At 44.4% G+C, this 22,274-nt stretch overlaps 1 protein-coding gene across 5 annotated transcripts in view; it reads right to left on the reverse strand.

Moving 5' to 3' along the window:
- Positions 1-22,274, reverse strand: part of Itpr2 (inositol 1,4,5-trisphosphate receptor, type 2) — a 406,037-nt gene that overhangs the window by 376,282 nt on the left and 7,481 nt on the right. For 2 of the 5 annotated variants that reach the window (XM_039108429.2, XM_039108430.2), the window contains one exon: positions 19,622-19,711. The exons of the other annotated variants lie outside the window; for them this stretch is intronic. The gene's annotated coding sequence lies outside the window, so the exon portion shown is untranslated. The remainder of the gene's footprint in view (positions 1-19,621; positions 19,712-22,274) is intronic. 5 annotated transcript variants of the gene reach the window in all.

The raw sequence follows: 22,274 nt of genomic DNA on the forward strand, positions 1-22,274 counted from the left end.
CTTAGAGTGGGAAAGCTGTTGACTGAAGGGGAGGAGTGGGTTGAGGAAGACACACAAACGGAAAAGGTGCTAAATAGAAGAGGAAAGGAGGAAACACTCCTGTGGAGTTGTTCTTGGATTCTGTTTTCTCAAGTTCATGGCTGGGTGAAAGGATCCAGCAGCTGCAGCTGCTATGGTGACCACCCTGGTGACCCGTGAGAGGGTAGGTCAGCGTTGACAGTGAGGGCTCACAAGTGAGGGTAACTGTGGGTTCCATCTCAAGGAGTGGGTGACATCCTTTGTAGCCCCGGAAGTTATAATAAATAAAACTGGAGACAGGACATGAGTCGTGGTCGCCCCATCTGTTGTGCAGTTAGTCCACCTCTAGAGTATTGTTTTAGAAGTGTGGAAGACACAAGACAGGCAAACGCCGTAGTCACTGTGACACGAGTTACTGAGTCAAAATGAAAAATGTTGCTCAAGCAATATACACAGAGCAAGGGGCTCGGGAAGCTGGAGGGGTGTGGGAAGCTGGAGGTGTGTGAGGGGGGGAGGGGGTGTTTGCTGGGCAGGCACATAAACCAGATCGTACCTGACCAAAATCAGAGTTTAGGGGAGTTTTGTCTTCCGGTTCAAAGATGCCTGGGGTGGAAAGGTTTTAGACCTTTAACAAGAAACAGACAGGAAATGCCAGTTTCGAGTCTTGGTGTGGGACAAACCTCTCTCTTGTGAAAGCAGGCAATGTATTCTCATTCCCAACGCCTCTCCTCCCTCCTACCAACCGAGCCACATCACCAGCCCACAGATCTGTCTTCCATGTTGTCCACAGAAAACAGTGATTTAGTGAGGGAGAGGTGCCCCATTCCCTGAGAGGAGTCATCATATTGGTGTTGGAAACCAAGTGATGGCTCTGAGTTACAAAGTCTCCAGGTGAAACAAGATGGGATGGAGGCATCTGTTATCTACGCACTTGTGAGCTGTGTTCTGTGACCGTCCTTGCCAACATCCAATGGATGCTCAACAATTGATGGCGGAAAACCTGGAAACTTTCTTTACACAAAGTCAGACCAACATGAGCAAAATGGATATGTGAGTGTTTCGCCTGACAAACAGATTAGGTGTCAAACTGAGTTCTCAAGTTCTGGCTCCTTGTGAGACCAGCCTCAACCCAGAGTAGGGTCTCCTAAAACCCAGAGCCCCAGGACAGGAGTCCAGTTACCTAGGGTAAGACACCATCATCCTGAGGCGGCTCTCAACACCTTCTCTCCTGTCTTTTGCTATTTCTGCACTGTGTGTGTTTGTGTCTATGCCTCTCTGTGTGTCTCTGTATGCAGTTGTGTATTTGTCTGCATATGTGTATCTGTGTCTGTGTGTGTCTGTCTGTGTGTCTCTGTCTATATCTGTGTCTGTGTGTGTGTGTGTATTTGTGTGTGTATGTGTGTCTCTGTCTATATCTGTGTGTCTCTGTCTATATCTGTGTCTCTCTGTGTGTGCATGTGTATTATATGTGTGCATGTGTATTATGTATGTGTATTATATATATGTGTATTATGTGTGTATTATATATATATATGTATTATATGTGTGCATGTGTATTATACATGTGTATTTTACGGATGTGAGCAGATGTACTGACCTGTATATACGATGGTAGTGGTCCGAGTTTGGCTGTGTCTGTGTGTCTGATCTGCATCTGTCTGTCGGTCTATGTCTCTCTGTGTGTCCGTGTGTGTACGTGTGCATGTGTGTAGAGGTACTGACTTGTATATACAATGGTAGTGGTCTGAGTATGTCTTCATCAACTGTTTTTCCACCTTGCTGCTTTGTTGCTGTGTGGGAAGTTTGGGGGTGCTTTTGTTTGTCTTGAGGTCTTGCCAGGGTCTCTCACTGAACCTGAACCATCAGACAGCGAACTGTCCAGTGTGTGCTGAGGGTCCTCACATATCCAAGCCCCAGCAGTGGGGTTACAGTTGTGTCTGCCATCATGGCCAGCTTTTGTGTGGTACTGAGTCTGGCACTCAGTTCTTCCTCACACAGCCAGCACCTCACCCATCACAGGGCCACATGCACAGCCCTCCAGGCCAACCAGAAATGTCCTAAGAGTGTGGTCACATTTGACTTGTTTCAGTTTTCCTGGAGTCCTGAGGGGACTCAGTGGCAGGGCACTGAGCACGCACAAGGCCTGAGCTCTGTCTCCAGTACAACAAAACAATTCAAAGAAAGATAAAGTATTTTTATGTTTATCATCTTGATTGAGGACTAGATGTGTAGCAGGTTAACCAAATCACAATCAGAACCTCCTGTACCTCTGAGACTGAGTCACTCAGCAAAAGTGATGGTTGTCAGCCCTAAAAACCTACAGAAGTAACAAATAAAGCTGAGTGTAATATCTGAGCCATTTATTCCCAATGATTGAATATATTAAAGATGAACTTCCCAGAGAAGAGTCAAGGTTTAATGGTCAGCTGGACAGAGTTAACAGTGGGTCTGCAAACTGTTCCCTGTCACTGAATGTACGGTGAATGGCTTCCTTCTCTGTTTTGCAATGGGTATAATTTGAAAAATACAGCTGGCTTGCCGAGCAGTCTGACTTATGAGATACATATAAAAATCACTCTCTTTCGACAATGTTGTGTCAGATCTATCTGTTTTGTGATTGATAAAGCTTCGAGGACAGCCTTGGGCTTTTTGGCTTCTCGTTAAAATGCACACTAGGAGCTGAGGAGATGGCTTCGCTGGTGGATGGACTTCCAGGCAAGCAGAAGGAAATGAGTTTGGATCGCCAGAACCCACAGAAAATCCCAGGCATGGGAAGAAGTATCTACACTGGGGAAGAGACAGAGGTGGGAAGGCCCAGAACCAGTTGGCCAGCTGAGACCCATAAAAGTGTGAAAAAGGAGAGAGAAAGAGAGAGAGAGAGAGAGAGAGAGAGAGAGAGAGAGAGAGAGAGAGAGAGAGAGAGGAGAGAATGAAAGATGGTTTACATTGACCTCTGGCTTATATATGCGTAAGCACATATGTATATGTACACACTTGCACCATATAAAGAAGAATGGGAACACGCCCCACACATGTATAGACACACACATTGTAGCACACACCTGCAATTCCAGCACTTGGGAGGATGAGGCAGGAGGATCGGAAGTTTCGAGCCAGCACGTGCTGCATAATGACAGATTGCCACCGCCAGAAGAAAGGAAGGAAGGAGTGCACACTCACGTGCACACTCACACACATATGCATGCTCGTGCACACTTATGTCTCAGTCCCATACCCTCAGACTTGTCTCCTCTAGGCCTCTTCGGGTCAGGGAGTTGTTATGCAGAAGGATGCTCTGTCAGTTCCTCTCCTCACTGCAGAGACAGGACATCTGACAGAGAAGCTTAAGAAGGCTTGTCTAGGCCCTTGGTTGGAGGGCACAGATCACGGTGCTGTGGGTTCTGGTAACAACGGTTGTCTCCTTTTGACTTTGGGAGGTTGGAGATAGTCTCCTTCAGGGTGGTGCATCCTGTATGCAGTGCTAGAAAAGTTCCCATGATCGAGGAAATATAGTGATGTTTGATTGAGAACGTTCCCCCACGGGCTCAGATATTTCAATACTTGGTCCCCAGTTGGTGGAGTCCTTTGGGTAGGTTTATGAAGTGTGGCCTTTGCTGGAGGAAGTATGCCACTGGGGGGTGGGCTTTGGGGTTTCAAAGTCATGTGCCAGTCCCACCCCACTCTCTGATTCCTGTTTGAGATGTGGTGGGCGCTTCATATGTTAGCAGCTGGGCCAGCTTCCAGCTTAAGCCTGCTGTCTGCTGCCAAGCCGCTCTGCCATTATGGACCTAACCCTCAGGGACTGTAAAAAACTAAATAAACTCTTCTATAAGCTGCTTTAGTTTCATTGTTTCCTCGAAGCAACAGAAACGTAACTGACGTCTGGCTTCCACTCTGGAAGTCTCAATCATTTTAAACAAGAGACTAGGTTCTTGATTTGCTCCGGACTCTGCAAATTACATAGCCGTTCCTGGACTCCCGCTTCCTTACCACTTCAGAGAGCACGGGTGGAAACTGCTCCATGGACCCCTTCTTCCTCTGTTGCTCTCTCCTTCTGCCATAGTTCCTACTTCAGATCTCCATTATCAACAGCCTGGCATTCCAAGTCACCCTGTACTAGTAGGCTCGTTCTTTTTGCTTGTGGGCATTACCGCTCTATATGCTTTCTTCCTCCATGGAGACAGGGAAAAGCTCTACCTCGATAGGTCACGAATAGACACCTCGGGCTGGGGATGTGGGTTGATGATAAAGCGCTTGTCTAATGCATGATGCTCTGGATTTGATCTCAGCATTGAATGGAAATGTAACAATTCCACTAATGCCCAGTAATTAATGAATATTCATAGGATGAGCTCTGGGGTTCATTCTCCAATGAATATAAATTATTTAACTTTCTGTCAAGTTTTAGACTTAAAAAAAAGTGCACTTTGACCTTTGGATCCTGGCTGGGAGGGAAAAGATGGAGGGTTACATGGAAAATATGACTTCCCTCAATGGCAATTCACTCAGCCCCTCTGAGGTAGATCGCCAACCCTGTGGTTACCTCTCTTATACCCATCCACCACACCCCACCAGGTGCAGCCTGAATGACCCTAGCACAACTCCTCAGTCTCAGTGGATCCCGAAGAGTCTAAAATGGCGCTTCTCAAGAACGAACTGAAAAACGTGTTAAGTGTAAGTCCTGTTCCCTCGGATTCTCAGGTCTGGGTAAGTCGACTCTAACTCTCAGCAGGCACCTCCTCTACATCCGCCCCCATGTTCTCCGAATCAATGGCTGGGCCACTTCTGAACCTCCACGTGGCTAACACGCTTTCCCCTCCAGTACTCCTGAGTTAATTCTTGCTAAATCCATATTTTAATTCTGCTACCCTAGACCGAATCACGAAAATTTAAAAGTCCCACCTCTGTCTCCGTGCCCAGCCATTGGCCGGTGGAAACTTTACTTCACCAATCAAAGCCAACTAGGGGCGGGACCTTCAGTGTCTTTCAGGTAGACCTGCCGGTTCCTGTAATTAATCTTGAATTAATTATAAGTAGCGTTAGAACCAATCCCCAACAAGTCTGAGCTGAGGTTTGTCATCACTCTGGGAGAGGATGGTGCAGTAGTAAATTCTCATTGCTCTGATGACACACCCGACAAAGGCAACTCAAAGAAGGAAGGTTTACTGTCCCTCGGAGTTCGAGGGAAGGCGTGGCGGTGGGAACCTGAGGCAGCTGTTACATCTACTGTAAGGAAACACAGATGAGCTCAGGTATATGTCCTGTTTTTCCCCCTTTTATTTAGCCTGAGACCCACCATCCCATAGTATAGAGTCACAGTCAGAGTGGGCCTTCCCTCCACGTTAATGATCTCTGGAAACGCCCCACACATGCCCAGAGGTCTGCCTCCTAGGCAACTCCAAATGCAGTCAAGTGGGCGATGAAGATTCACCCACCATGTGGTTAGATAGGAGCAGGGCCCAGGACCCGGGGTTCAAGCAAACCTTGACAAGGGCAAAGGCCTCACCGAGAAATTACCTGTTCCTGGTTTGTTGTTGTTGTTTTGCAGTTGTTTTAATGATCTCAAATTCACGACAGGTTTTTTCAAAATAATATAGTAATTTATCAATTTTTATAATTTATCTCATCGGTTTTATAGCTGTCTTCCCACACCACACACTACACACTTCACAAATACACAAACATTCACACACATACACACTACACCTACATACATACATACATATATACATACATACACATACACACTCCACACACACATACACACACTCCACACATAAATACTCTCTCACACATACACACGCATTCACACACATTCACACTCCACACAAACACACACATGCTCCACACATACGCATACATTCACACACATACACACACAATTCGCCTACATACACACATTCACACATTCACACTTATATAAACATATTCTACATATATGCACACACACAAACACACACTCCACACACATATACACACATACTCCACACATACACTCCACACATACACACACTACACACTCACACACACACATACACACACACATACACACATTCACACATAATACACACACACATTCACACACACATACACACTCCACACAGACATATACACACACGCTCCACACATATGCATACACATTCACACACACATACACACTTTCACACATACACACACATACAAACACTACACACTCACACACATACACACATTCACACATACATACACACACTACATATATACACTCACACAAACACACACACTTCACACACATATACACACATATTCCACACACACATACACATACACTACACACACACACATATTCCACACACACATACACATACACTACACACACACACACACACTTCTTCAGGATCTTTTGATATACATAGCATTTATCATGACCTGTCATTATTGTCTTTCATGCAGTACCAAGGAACAAAATCAAGTATCTTAGAAATTTGATACTCATATAAACTTTTACCTAAGTTGTCTTTATTCTAGTGTGACCAGTTGTCCATCCCAGGACAGATTCCTGTCCAGGGTTCTTGTGGTTTACCCTGAAGTTATCTGTATTTTGATGCTAATCCCACTGCCCCAAGGACAGCTGCCTAGTCACATACTCAGGAATCAGGTGACTTCACCAGAACTTTCTCCCCATTGAATTTGTAAAATACAGGTGAGGGGCAGGTACAGGATAGAAGGAGGCCTGTCATTGGAGGAGAAGGAAGGCTGGGTGGGAGAGAAGTTTGAAGAAAGAAGAGGAAACTGGACCGGAAAGGAGAAGAGTCAGGAGAGAAAGAGAGAGAAGCCATGGCAGGTGACGTTAAGATTTCACTCTGTGTATTTACAGGTTGTTATTAATGTTCTTAAGGGATGGATGGCACCGGTTTTTGTGTGTTTAAGTGGGCAATTATATCTTACCAATTAGGTCAAAGATTATTGTGTTGTGTGTTCTTTTATATGACGGTTTGAGTGTAGGAAAGTGAGGTGACAGGAGACACTGGGCCGCCGTGGAGTTGGGATGTGTTTCCACCAAGATATCTAGCAGATATCTTGGGGCACTGAGGTGCTGGACATAGGAGCATAAAAGACAGCCTTACTTTTTTATTTTTTATATTTTTACAACAACACAGGGTCACATGTAGCATTCACATGTCCCTAAGTTCTTTTAATTTGTGACAATCTTCATCCTTTGGCTATATGAAATCTTTTGCAACATTTTCATTCTTGAAAAATAGTGCTACTTTATTTCTTATGCCATCTCTCACTGTTGTTTATTTGATATTTTCTCAATTGGATCAGGTTAAAAGTTTCCAGCCAGAATGCTACATAAGAGATGGCATCTGCACCCATGCACCCTAACCTCAGGGACACACAACCGCCTGTCATCTGGATGATGTCACCCTCATTCATTGTCTGGTACACAATCCAAAGTTAGAGATCTTGTAATGTGGCTCATAGGAAGCAGTCTATTTACCTGGAGAAAATTCCAGAAATAGGGGCCAATCACAAAGCAGCAGAAATTCTCATTTTTCTACCAAAAATGCTGCCTAAATATCTCCTGAACTTTAACCTGTCTGTTTCCAAAGCCCACACTTGGTATCAATCTGTTTTCCTGCCTAGGGGTGCCTGATACCAGACTTTTCCAGTGGTGCATCTGTAGGACTTTGCATAGGGCTTAGAGTGAAATCAGAGTGAAAGATGAACACCTAACACACACACACACACACACACACACAAACACACACACATGCACACATGCACACACATAAATGCACATACACCCATACATACACATGCATGTACATACACATATACACACATGCATGTACATATACAGGTTTGTAACCCATACATGCATATGCGCATAAATACACATGCATGTACATACATACAAACATATACATGGGCACATGCATGAACACATACATGTACATATACACATATACACATACAAACTTAAATACATACTTACATGCACATACAAACACACATACACACACATACAAACTTACACACATGCATGCACACATATACACGTGCACACATACATACACATACACATATACATATACAAACATACACATGGACACACACACCACACATACACACATATTTGCACACATATACACATAAACACACATGCATGCACACACACACATGCATGCACACACACACACACACACACACACACATGCAAGCACAGCAATGTGCATCTTTCTCCTGCACCAGGAAGGGAGTCCACCAGGGCTGACTGCACACAGTAGCAGCTCATTCATATCACTCAGATCCTCGCACTTCACCTGTTCTGTATCCTCCACCCAGAAAAAGAGAATTTAAAACACCATATGCTTTTCTAAAAAATGTTTTATATGTATGAATGTTTTGCCTGTATGTATGTCTGTGCACTGCATGCATACTTGGCACCCACAGAGGCTAGAGGAGGGCATTGGTTCCCCTGGGGCTGAAGGTACAGATAGTTGTGAGCCACTAGGTGGGTTCTGGGAATTGAACGCAAGTCCTCTGGAAGAGCAGCCAGTGTTCCTAGCCACCGAGCTGTCTGCTCCACCCCTTAAGTACCATATCCTTGATGTTTGAATACATCCTTTGGGGATCTGGATGTTACCTGGCAGGATGGCCTGTAACCCCAGCAGGAGAATCATAAGAGTTCAAGGTCACCTGGGCTACAGTGTACACCATGTATTTATGTGCTGTACATAGCTGCCTCCACAGAAGCTCCCTGTTTGACATTCTATCAAAACGAAGGAGATATCTCATGATGGAGACAATAGAGAGCTTAGGAGTCCACTGTGCCCAACACAGCAGCCAGCCACATCCTGATGGCAACAGAGGAACAGTGAACAATAAACCACAAACACAGACCAGGAGACAGCCAGCACTGCAGGGATTGGTAAACACCTTGCCAGGGTTTTAACTTTTGCGACTGGCCTCAGGTCACTCTGGAGACACAGACTGGATGACTGGGTTAAGAGCCTAGATCCAGCTTTTATCTCTAGGCTACATACCTCACCATTAAAACTTCTTTTACCTTTGCCAACCACGCAGCAGATATTTATCTATCTAGAATACATAAAGAGCTGCAGAGAGAAAAACACGGGGGCCCCAGGCATCCAATCAGTAAGTGGCTAACAAGCAGAACAGGCAGCGCTCGACAGACGCAGTGCAGGTATTTTTTAAAGGTGCTCGATATCCTTAGCCACCCAGGTGTGGAGTGGTACTGCTTTGAGATTATATCTCACTCCAGTCGGAATGGCGACTCTCAGGAAAAGCCACGCTGGAGAGGAGATGGAGAAAGGGGAGCCGTAGCTCACTGCTGGTAGGAGTATAAAATGAAGTAGCCGCTATGGAAATCAGTATGGAGTTTCCTCAGGAACCTGAAAGCAGGGACTAGTGAGACAGTTCAGAGGGCCACTTGCTACACACACACACACACACACACGCGCGCGCGCGCGCGCGCGCGCGCGCGCGCCTGCCAACCTGACTGATGCCTGTAACCACTGTGGAAGGAGAAACCATGTCCCCAAACTTGGTCTTCTGACTTCCACATGTGTACCAAGTGACCCACCCCCACACTAATAAGAATAATTAAATAATTATTTTTATTGAAGTAGAACTATCATATGCAACAGTTATACAATTAGGTACTCACCAAATAACTGAAAGTCAGCAAACCCCAGAGCTGGTTGCAAACTGGCCACTAACACTCTGTCCACAAAAGCCATGAAATGGAGCCTACTTACCTGTCCACCAACCAGTGGATGAATAAATAAAACATAACACATGTACCCAGTACAATTATATTCCATTTTTATTGGTTATTTGATTTATTTACATTTCAAATGTCATCCCTCTTCCTGGTTTCCTCTCTGCAAACCCCCTATCCCATCCCCCCCGCTTCTATGAGGGTGTCCCCTGCCCACCCAACCACTCCCACCTCACTAGCCTAATATCCCCCTATACTGGGGCATCGAGCCTCCACAAGACCAAGGTTCTCCTTGCCCATTGATGCCCGACATGGCCATCCTCTGCTACATATGTGGCTGGAGCCATTGGTCACTCCATGTGTACTCTTCGGTTGATAGGTTCAGTCCCTGGGAGCTCTGGGGTTCTGGCTGGTTGATATTGTTGTTCTTCCTATGGGGTTGCAAACCCTTTCAGCTCCTTCAGGCCTAATTATATTCAGTCTTAAAGAAGGATGGAACCAGTGAAATGAATGGGACTGGAGAGCACCACGCTAAGGGAAATAAACCAGACTCGGACAAACACCATGTTATCTCTACATGCAGAAAGAACCTAGATTTAACTTACCATGTACCTGTCTGTGTGTGTACAGGTGTCTATGCCTACACATGAAGCAAAGGGCAGAAGAGTGTGACAGGTTTCCTCCTTTTAGGCATCTTCCTGCCTCCACCCTTCATCCCCAGAGCTGGGATTATAGGTGTGTGCAGGAAACCTGTCCTGTCATGTGGGTGCTAGGCCAAACTTTGGTCCTCAAAATGTACATAAAGTGTTCTTCACTAATCCATCCTCCAGAAGAGAGATTGAAAAGTATAGATGTGTGTGTATGTATGTATGTATGTATGTATGTGTATATATGTATGTGTATACATAAAAGTGTGTATACATGTATGTGTGTATGTATGTGTGTATATATGTGTGTGTGCATGTGTGTGCATGTATGTACATATATATGTATGTGTATACATAAGAGTGTGTGTGCATGTATGTATGTGTGTATGTATGTATATATATGTATGTGTATACATAAGAGTGTGTGTGCATGTATGTATGTGTGTATGTATATATATATGTATGTGTATACATAAGAGTGTGTGTGCATATATGTATGTGTGTATGTGTGTATGTGTATATATGAGTGTGTGTATGTATGTATGTGCGTATGTATGTATATATGTATGTGTATACATAAGAGTGTGTGTGCACGTGTGTGTGTGTGTGTGTGTGTGTGTGTGTGTGTGTGTGATGAAATCAGGAGTGAGCTCATGGGAGAGGAGGAGGAGATCTCAAGGGAGGTGGGAAATAGAGATTGTGGAATATCTGTGATTAGAAAGAAGAATATGGAACCACCTCTGGGAAGGAAGGCAACTGTCTGGAGCAGCAGAGAAACAGAGCATGGGATGGCATGGGCCATGAGAATGAAAACAAAGTGTACTGACATAAATGTATGACATTGCCATGGTGAAACCCATGCTTTGTACGCCAACCTAAGGAATTCATCTTTAATGGTGAGAAATATTCTGCCAGCTATTTTGTAGGCTTACACTCCTAGACAGACTAACACTGCTCACTCCTGCTTTCCTCTGTTCCTGGCATCCAAGCCCCACGAGGCCTGGCAAATGGACGTTGCAGGCAGAAGCTCTGTGTTAAGAAGTAACACAAGTCATCAATTGTTGAAATATTTTAAATAATCATGATCAGGGCTTGGTATGTAGAGCTCAATATTAGAGCATTTGTTTAGCAGGAGGCCTTGGTTTTTCTGTTTGTTTTGTTTTCTATTTCCAGCACAAAAGAAGAAAGAAGAGGATGAAGAGGAAGAGGAGAAGAACCAATTTGAATTGAGATTCACCAAAATATTAATGAAGGGGAGGGCCCCGCCTGCTGCCACAGGTATCAGGAGGGACAGAAGACACCCAGAGGCCCACCCCTGTCACGTGGCTTGGCAGACAGGCACCGCTACAATGAGCAAGTATGTGTTAGAGAAGTGGGAGAGAAAGAGAAGCAGTTTGTGCTCTGTGAATAGAGTCGGAACTGGAGACTCAGGGTGGCGAGGAACAGCCTGTAGCGAGCAGCCTGCTCTGCCACCCGAGGCCATAGTGATATCCTAACCCGTGCTGTGGCCTAGGGCCATGTCTGGGTCTGTAGCCTTGTAGCAGAAGGGGAATGCGCAGATGTCCCTGGCCGGTGCTATCACTAAAGGCCATGCGGAAGTCCCTGGTGAGAGCTGCCTGGGGGTCATGCAGAGCTCCCGCCCCTCACCTGAGCTAAAAGGAAGAGCTGGCCCCGGCCCTCACCTGAATAAAGGGAAAGCTGACCCTGATGGTGTGGGCGCAGGAAATCCCGCTGGCTAAGGAACTCAGCTACCACCCAGACCCAGATCCAGGATCCAGGGCTTTGAGTTGCCCCACCGCAACATCTACCCTATCTGTGAACTGCCGGAGACCATGAACCAAAGCTGCAGGATCTCCACCACACAGACCATGGACAGACTTGGCAACCCAGTGAGGATCAAATATTGATGATGTAGCAGAAGCCAGAGGCCCCGAACAAGACCAACGATTCCTTGCAATGAACATTTGTGAGCAAAGATGTTTGGACAAAAGGGCACACTGTGTGACACACTGTGACACACAGTAGCCTCCATGCAAGATACTTTTGTGCCTTTGGGGTTTTTGTGGGGGGATGGGGTTGGTCGTTTTGTTTTGCTATTATCTTTTGTTTCTTTTGGAGAGGAGGTTGCAAAGGGGGATGGCAGATGTAGAGGGATGGGGAAAAGAAAAGGACTGGGGTGCATGATGTGAAATTTGGAGAATCAATAAAAAGGTTTAAAAAATGTTTTTAACAAAGGGAACACCAGTTCACAAATTAACTCTTTGCCAATATTTATGCAAATACTGAACCTGGAACCTCATTTTCCCTATCTGTACAGTGGGCACAATAATAACACCCGTCTCCCATGGTCTAGATTAGAAAGTATGTTCAATGGCCTTAGCTTGGCGGAGCCTGGCACAACGGCTAGGTATTATGATTATGAGACAAGCAACATTGGGCGTCACAGAAAACCCACAACCAGAATAAAACACCACTGGTAGCTGAGCCCCTGCCAGAACCTGCTCCAGATACTTTGTAACGGGCTCCTGCGTGTACGTCAGACCCTTCTGTAAACACTAGAAAGCACTTGCTAAGTGTTGACATTTGGGTTCTTTCCGGGACATCTGAACTCTTTTACTACAGGCAAAAGAGGTCAATTTTTAAAAACAGGCAAAAGGCAGACATAACAAAAGAGAGCTGTACCAACAATAAAAAAAGAAGGAAGTGGTCACATTTCCAGCTTGGGGAAGCAGAACCACCAGATGCTGTGTGAGAACACTGATTTCCACAAGCCAAGACTTTTCTATCTTTTCTCTGAAGGAGCAGATAAAGCACACAGAGAAACTGCACTGTGGAGCTTGCCTCTCAGGGTGATGACACCCATTGAACTCTGTAACGCAGACTTTGGTGCCCACAAAGAATGCTGCTTGACCAGTTAAGGTTCTAAAATACCTGGTAAGGGAAGTTACCAGGGTCCCATTTCCAAGGTCCCTGCAGCAGGGTGCGGGGGGAGGGTGTCTCTGAACTGCTCTCCATGGCTTCAGGGCTCCACTCAGAGTTTGAACCCTGATCTACCATCAAGAAGTTCCTCACTGGCTGGTGAAAACCAACAGACAGAGAAAGACTTCAGAGTTTGCTGGAAAAAAATGTGTGTTGCAAGGAAGAAATTGGAGTGCACCCATGTGTGATGTTTGCTTCCGGTTCTCTGAGCAGGTCCACCCACGGGACAGTCCAACACACGGCCTCACTCACAGACAAAGGAGCATCGCTTTAGGACACTCCGGTGACTATGACCACCATACCTGACAGGAGGGCTCTAACACTGGTAGCCAAATAAACAACACGATATACAGCCATTTTAAAGGAAGGCGTGGGAACGTAAACTGTGGCCTAATGGCATCAACTTCTGTATCAAAAATAACATCTTCCCAGTCATTCAGCACTGCCATTAAAGTAAATGTTGATAAGATAGTAAGTGAATGAGAAGCAAGATAGGTCACTGATGACAGGAACTTTAGTCCCGGACTAAGCTGACTAACCTCATGAACCTCATGAACACAGACCAAGGGCTGCAGGGGTATGAGCAGCTAAGAGCATGGACTGCTCTTGCAGAAGACCCAAGTTCTATTCCCAGCACCCATATCAGGCAGCTCATAACCGCCAATCACTCCAGCTCCAGGGCAGAGCATCTGTTGGCTTCTTCCGGCCTCTACAGACATTGCACTCATACATACACACACACATACACACATACACACACACACACACACACACACACACACACACATATATACATACACACATACCTTACAGACATACATGTACACATACACATACACACATACATACACACATATACATACACACACACATATATATACATACACACATACCTTACAGACATACATGTACACATACACATACATACACATACACACATACATACACACATATACATACACACACATACACACATATACATATACATACACACATATACACACATACATATATAGACATACACACATACACATACAGACATACATGTACACACATACACATATATACACACATATACACACATGCATACACATACACACACATACATACATACACACATATATACATATACATATACATACACACATACACACATATATACACACACATACACACATACATACACACACATATACATACACACACATATATACATACCCACATACACATACAGACATATATGTACACACATACACATATATACACACATATACACACATACATACACATACACACATATACATATACATACACACACATATACATACACACACATACACACACATATACATACACACACATATACATACACACACATATACATACACACACATATACATACACACACATATACATACACACACATATACATACACACACATATACATACACACACATATACATACACACACATATACATACACACACATATACATACACACATATATACATACATACACACACATATACATACACACACATGCACATACATACACACATACACACACACATATACATATGCATACACAGAGAGAGAGATCGCTTTTCAAAAGAAGATGTAATAATATAAAATAATCTCTGTGGTGACATTACAAAAAGCAAGATGACAACTACGCACGATGTACACACCTTTAATACTCGCCCTCGGGAGGCAGCGGCAAGTGCATCTTCCCGTGTTCAAAGCCAGCCTGATTTACACAGTGAGAACTAAGGCAGCCAGGACTACAAAGAGAAACAATGCCCCAGAAACAAAAAATGAAAATAAATGGCAAAATATTATTTCTATGGTGCTTTGTGCAGTTTCTATGATGTATTAGCTAGGTAGAATGGCACACACCTCTGGTCCTAGCATTCGGGAGGCTGAGGCAGGAGAATCACAAACTGAGGCCAGCCATGGGAGAAGACAGCAAATATTAAAAAATCTAATAATGACACGGTAGATTGAAGGCAGAGCAGAGAAGGGGGAACTGCTACAGCTGAGCAGAGTTCATTCCCAGGGTCAAGCATAGCCTCTCATGTTGTCGCTGTCTTTCCCTACTGAAGCAAACGTAAGAAATTGCTGGCTCAGTTGGTAGAGTGTCTGCCAAACGTGCCGAACTCTAGGTTCAGCCCCCAGCACTACCCAAAACTGGGTGTGGTGGTGTATGCCCATAATCCCAGCACTCAGGCAATAGAGGCAGGAGGATCAGAATTTCAAGGTGACTCTCAGCTACAAAACAAGTTCAAAAGCAGCCTAATGAAATGAAAACTTAAGGGTTCTTTGGAAAGTCAGTTGTGTCAGCTGAGTGGATGATGTTTTGCAGGGGCAAACACATGAAGGAATGTTTCGCTGAAGCGGACCCAGGTAAAAGGATGGTTTGCTAAGGCGAACACATAAAAGGACACTTGATGAAGCGTTCTTCGCTAATGACACACTTATATTGGTTCACCTTACATGCGTTGTTGAGCTCCATTTGTCGTGACTCCACAGAGGGAAACGCACCAAAAAACTGGTGGTGTGCTGGCGGCTTCTTGACACTTCCTCAGACTCATGGCAGAATGTTGTCATCTGAGACAGATGCTAAGACAGACTCATATGCTGAGGCAAGACCCATGGAGGACACGTGATGTTTGGAGGGGGTATAAGTAGGACTCAACAGACTATAAGAAGGGTTTGCTTTCCTAAAGAGCTAGCTTTACAACTCTTCTTGTCTCCTCGGTCTCTTCGTGTCCCTGAGAAAGGCACAGCCAAGAACTTCTCTGGTATCCCGGTGGTCCTAATTCCTCCCGCTGGCTCCTGCCGATTTGCCCGAGGCCTGGCTGTCCCTACTAGGTCATGCCACTGCCGTCTCTACCGAACTGGACTGCTGGTGTATCCGTGAGGTGTTTGCGAGTGGATCGAGCTGCCGCTGCTGACTCCTGTGAACTGAACTGCTGATTCCCTGACAACACAGATGGGATTTACTCCAAAGAACCTTTCGAAACAGGTCCGATTCCCCCATATCATATTAACATTTCTTTCCCACTGCCTCTGATGGGTGGTGGGCTAGAAGGGAGGTTAAAGTGTTTAAGAACTGTTATTAAGAGTACGTTTTGAAAACTTTTGTGCTACAGCTCTAGTTATATGAGAACCTGTCCCTATAAACATTGGGCAGGGAGGAGAGGGGAGACCTCTCATGTTCTCAGTGAAACCCAACAGAGCCTATACACACACAGCTTCTCAGCCGTTTATCTCATCTTTCAGGACGTCTCCAAGGAAAGAGTGTATGCAGAAATTCATGAGGCCTGCTACACTTGGAATCCACCCATCTTAGCAGAGGCTGAGATTGGAATGTAACTCTCCATGACAACCTTATCAGTGTTTGGGGTCTGCTTGCTTCTAGGTACCTCATTCCAGGAGAGAGTGCGCTGCCCCTGAAGGAAGGCTCTGGCCTTAGGTACAGGGTGAGACTGAGCAGAGAGAGATTCTGCTTCCTTTGGATTATATCTCTGTTAATCAAAGCAGGGCAGGTGCCACATTGAACGCTTCTACCAAAAAATGCCAAATGCTGGCAGAGAGATAAAATGCTCACCTCTTTTAAGCAGGAATTGTCTACAGATGATAGGCAAATATGTGGGCCTCATCTCAATTTCCCAAATGTTCCCAAACGCACCCATCCACTCGCAACAACGAATGTTACAAGACGAGTGTGAATCTTGTCTGCTATTTTTCCTGTTAAATAGAGGCCCATGGTAGATGGGAAAAAAAATTCTCCTTTCAAAAGACCTCTTTTCACAGCCACTCCACAAGACTTTTCTTTCTCCCAAGGATAAGACACCTACTTCAGGCGTCACTTCCACTAAGATGTCTGTACACGGAGACAATGGGACACCAGGTTTCTTACACCCACTTCCTCCTGGACCTGAGGAGCCTGTCCTTGTCACAGTGACGACAACATTGTGAGGAACAAAGGGATAGGTGGGTGGAGGAGATTGGAGGGCATTCTCCAGGAAAGCATGACTCCTATCATGAGCCCTAGTGCTCCATGTAGCTGGAATCTATCAGTCTTCTTGTGGCTCTGACAAAAGGCCTGACAAATGCAATCGGAGGGAGGAAGGGTCCTGTCGGGTCCCCGGCCAGAGAGCGTGGTGGACAAAGTCTAGTCCGGTCCTGGGTCAGAGGGTGCAGTGGAGGAAGAGTGGAGTGGGTTCCCGGAGGGTGTGGTGGAGGAAGGGTCTAGCGGGGTCTCTGGTCAGAGGGCAGTGGAGGAGAAAGCATCGTGGCTAGAGACGAAGCGGATGGTCACAATGAAGCAGAGCAAAGTGAATTCTCATCCTCGGCGTTCTCTTTTTTCTTTTTGCAGCTGGGGACCCCAGTACAAGCAACGGTGGTGATCCTGCCTCAGTTAACCTAATGTGGAAACTCCTTCCCAGACGTCCAGACTTTGAATCTTGGTGATTCTAGACCCTGTCAAGTTGAAAATCCATATCAACCACCACAGCCTCCTAAGTCATCCTGTAATCGCCTCTTATTTCTGATTATACATCAAGGAGCCCCCAAGATGGCTCAGTAGGTGAAGGCACTGTCAAGCCTGATGTCCTGAGTTCATCCCCAGGTCCCACACTGTGGAAGAGAAGCCACTCCCACAAGTTGTCCTCTGACCTCCAAATCTATGCCATGGCAAATAAATGCGACGAAATTTCTAATTAACAAAATTATATCGCTATCATATTTATAAAAAGAAAAATATTTATACTTAGCATCCCCTCCATTTGTAGGTGTACACATATTTATGTAAAGATCCGCCATGTTGGTTTTTCGGCAGCCGTGTTACCAACTCACTTTGCATGGTATTCTCGCAGTGTTAAGTTACTAGTATTTTCTGCTAACAACACTGAGCTAAGTCTTTTCCGTTTGCTGATACACTTGTCAGCCAATTCTTAGGCAAAGGATGGGAAAACGGGAGAAAAGATCTCAGCAATGGGACTCCCTACCCCTCATCCCTGCTGGCCACACATCCCACCATACTGCACCGGCCACTGCCTCCATCACTCATGGTTCTGTGTTGTATGGCTTTGGTCAGTCACAGTTGCAGATGTAGCCACGCTGGTCCACTTCTGAATATCCACTCATTTCTTGCCCCTACGAATAGCGGAAGCATCAGCTTTCTCCCTAACCCCCAACTAAATGTTACATTATGAGTGTGAAATGTCTCCCCAACACACCCCCCATGAGTTTGAACATTTAGTCTCCACGGTTGGTGCTAGTCAGGGAGGGAGCAGGTCTAGCAATACAAGTATCTGGGGCCAGCCTTGTGGTTTATAGCCTTGAGGGCTTCCTCTCTCCTCGATGATTTCTGATCCATCAAGACACAGCTGTAAGCTCTGGCAAGGCTTCTCCGCCATGGTGGATTGTAAGCCCTGAAAACCATGAGTCAAGCAACCCCTGAGTTGTTTTTGTGGGTTACTCCGTCTCAATGACAAGAAAAAGAACCACAGAGCCTCCCTGATGTTATCTTACACCATTTGTTTCTCTTTTTCCTCCACCACTGAATCAATTCATAGCCGAGGAGCGCTTGACCCAGAAACAAACCTAGAGGTGCTGTCGTCTTTCCAACTTGCTCTCATAAAGCACGCAAACAGGGGTGGTTTAAATGTGTTAAGCCGCCACTGGTTATTTAAGAAATGGGATGTACTGTGGTCACTGTGCTAACTCAGCAAATATTGACTGAGCATCCAGGATGTGCCAAGCACCCTAAGGGACATTTATACAAGACAAAACTGTATGTGCCTACAAGGAGCTTGGCCTAAGTAATCCCTAGGGAGAAAAGGGCATTTGGAAGCCCTGCACAGTCAGGCACTGAGGGAAAGAAAAGGTTCCTTTGTGCATGGTATGCATTAGAAAGGAGTATAAGATATGCTCTTAAGACATAGTGCCCCTGAAGTGGGAGCTACCCAAGTGAGAGAAGGCAAAGTTTTCCCCATTGCTAAAACTGGTATTCTCTCTCTTCTTGTTTTTTTTTTTTTTTAACAAAATGTTAAATTTGACCCTTTTGGCTTCCCAAGAAAAATGAGGCCCCTGGATTTCCCATGGTTGTCATACTCATGATTCCTGCCCTCTAAAGTGCACGTATGGCTAAAATTACAGTATATTCCACTGTGTGCTGCTATGACAAAATGTATGACAATGCTGGGTATTTTACAGCACAGAGATCTTTAGTTAGCTCACAGTTTGAAGCCAGAGGTTCAGGATCTGATGGCTCCACCCATCTGGCTTCTTGAGAGGGCAAGTTTGGCTGCATCGTGACATGACAGAGAACTGGAAAGAAAAACAGGACTGATATAGAAAAGGCTAAACACATGAGGTAAGCCCTCCCCAGAACTATACTACTTCATTCTGCAGGCGTGATCCCCTAGGCCCCACCTACCTCTCACATCTGCCCCCTTAGAGCAGACCTCTGGAGGACAAACCACATCAGAACCATGGTACCTATAGTTAAAGGCATCTCATAACTAACACAGACCATCAAACATAGGAAGGCAGTCTTGACTGGCTTGTATTATAATTCAGGAGCACCTAATACTTTCAAGTTAAAAATATTAAAAAAAACTATTGAAATTCAAAAGCTAATTAATGAGGTTTGGCATTTCTGTGAATAATATTTTACTTTCAAAAATGTAATATACTTATTGTTTGTTTCCACGATCTATCTCAAAGTCAAATGAATGCTTCGCTGTGCAAACTTTTATAATCAATATTATTTTGGTTAGGCAACCTTAATAAATATGTCTTATGACTTCTAAAAAAGACAACAACATTTAAAAGCTATAGAAACAATAACCCCAGCACTTGGGGTGGGGAGTGAAGATGGGAGGATCATGAGTTCAAGGCCAGCCTGGGCTTCACAGTTTGAAAGGAATTCAACCACATGAGACACTGTCCCAAATAAAAAGAAAACAAAAGAAAGAAGAAGAATGTTCACCCTTTTGCTTTGTATTTTGGTTTTGTTTACATTTTAAATAGTTGGCACAAAAGCACACAGTTCACTGGCCTCTTGCTTTCTGAGGACAGTAGCTGTTACTTAGATAAGACTGTTTTTACAAAGACTGGAGAGAAGGATATGACAGTAATTATCAAATCGATAAGCTCCACCCATTGTCAGCTATGGATTACTCATGACTGTTTTTCTCTCTTTCCTTTCCAGACTGATTTTTATTTATGCGTATGCATGGGTTTGTGTGTATGTGTGGGTATGTGCGTGCATGTGTGAGGGTATGTGTGCTGGGAATGGAATTCAGGTTCAATGCAGGAACAGCCAGTGCTCTTAACCACTGAGCCACCTCTCTAGCCCTCAGCTAACTTGTGCCAGCACCTGACAAAGTCTTCAGAGATAGACTTAATTCTCCAAGCCTTAATATTAAGTATAGACCCTTAACGGACACACACACACACACACACACACACACACACACACACACACACACACCTCATCTCTTCACTCATCACACTGTGGAGTGTTTAGAATTTTCCGTTATTATGGCATTCAGTAGAACTACACCCCTGCAGTTATCATGAGGAGGGGAATCGTGACTGTATCATCCAAAAACAGGGTAGATAACAGTCAATGTTGTATGTGACTGGATCGAGAATTTATTTCTACAACGGCAGTTCTCAAGACATAAAAATAAATCGCACTCCCTCACTTATTGCCAACCTCCTGGTGTCACCTGAAAAAGCCATCTAACAGACTGCAGCTGCCACTCACATTGAGATTTTCATCATTCCTTCCAGCTAACAAAGGACTTTCTTACATTGGACTTTTATTACCAGACGCTACATTGTTTTATTCCAGAGGCTACATTGTTATACTTTATATAATCTGAAGGAAGCTACCAGATAAATTTGTAACAAATTTTGTAAATTTGGCAGATGCTCTACAATGCCAGCATCAGCCTTTCAGGGAAAGGTTTTCTAACTCTTACTGCTTGAGCCACAGGACTACTCCAGATGAACTGGAAATGACTTCTTCATGCAGTGTGCGAGCAGAGGCTGTTTCTGGGAGAAATGAAAAGGAAGAGACAATCTTGAACTTGATGCAGCTCAAGTCTGCTTAGGAAATGACTCCCTCAATAGAATGTCCACACCATAGCAACAGTATAGTACTTATTTCTATACATAATTCCCAACTAATTTTTAAAACTTATTGCATATATGAAGAAAGTAAAATCTATAATCATTTAGATGTTTCTCTTAATGTTTACCAAAATGCAAGTGAGTTGAAAAATGAGAAACTCTCTGGATGATCCGAGATATTCTGAAACAGCCACACTCTTGAGTTTGCGATCTGTTTTTATATTTCTGTTTTGTTGTTTTGTTTTGGGCCTAATTTTCCTATTGATTTTGCAAACGGAACACTCCCAAACTGGATAGCATCTCCACACCTAGATGGATATCTTTTTTTTTTCATTTTTGACAAATAGAAAAAAAAACACAAAGAACCATATAAATGAGGTGACTCATCTGTGAATCCTAACCTCTCCACCCTCCATTTTCCCTGTTGCATCAGATGCCAATCTGTTTCTGAGCATAGTAATTTTCCTTTACCAGGGTTTGTGTCTGCTACAGGACCAGGTACCAAAGGCCCATTAGTGTTGGAAAATAAAGAACAGAAGCTTCCATTACAGCATACTATTACGATGTTCTTATTTTGTCATAATGTTAATTTCTTACTCTGCATAGATTAAACCTATCATGGGTATGTATGTATAAGAAAACACACAACATGGTTAGCACTGGGTTCTGCAGTATCCACAGTTTCAGGATCTTTGGACCACATTCCCCCATCAATAAAGGGGGACTATGTAATCCTATTTGTAATAAC

The sequence above is a fragment of the Rattus norvegicus genome, chromosome 4 (assembly GCF_036323735.1).
Source record: "Rattus norvegicus strain BN/NHsdMcwi chromosome 4, GRCr8, whole genome shotgun sequence".
Lineage (NCBI taxonomy): Eukaryota > Metazoa > Chordata > Mammalia > Rodentia > Muridae > Rattus > Rattus norvegicus.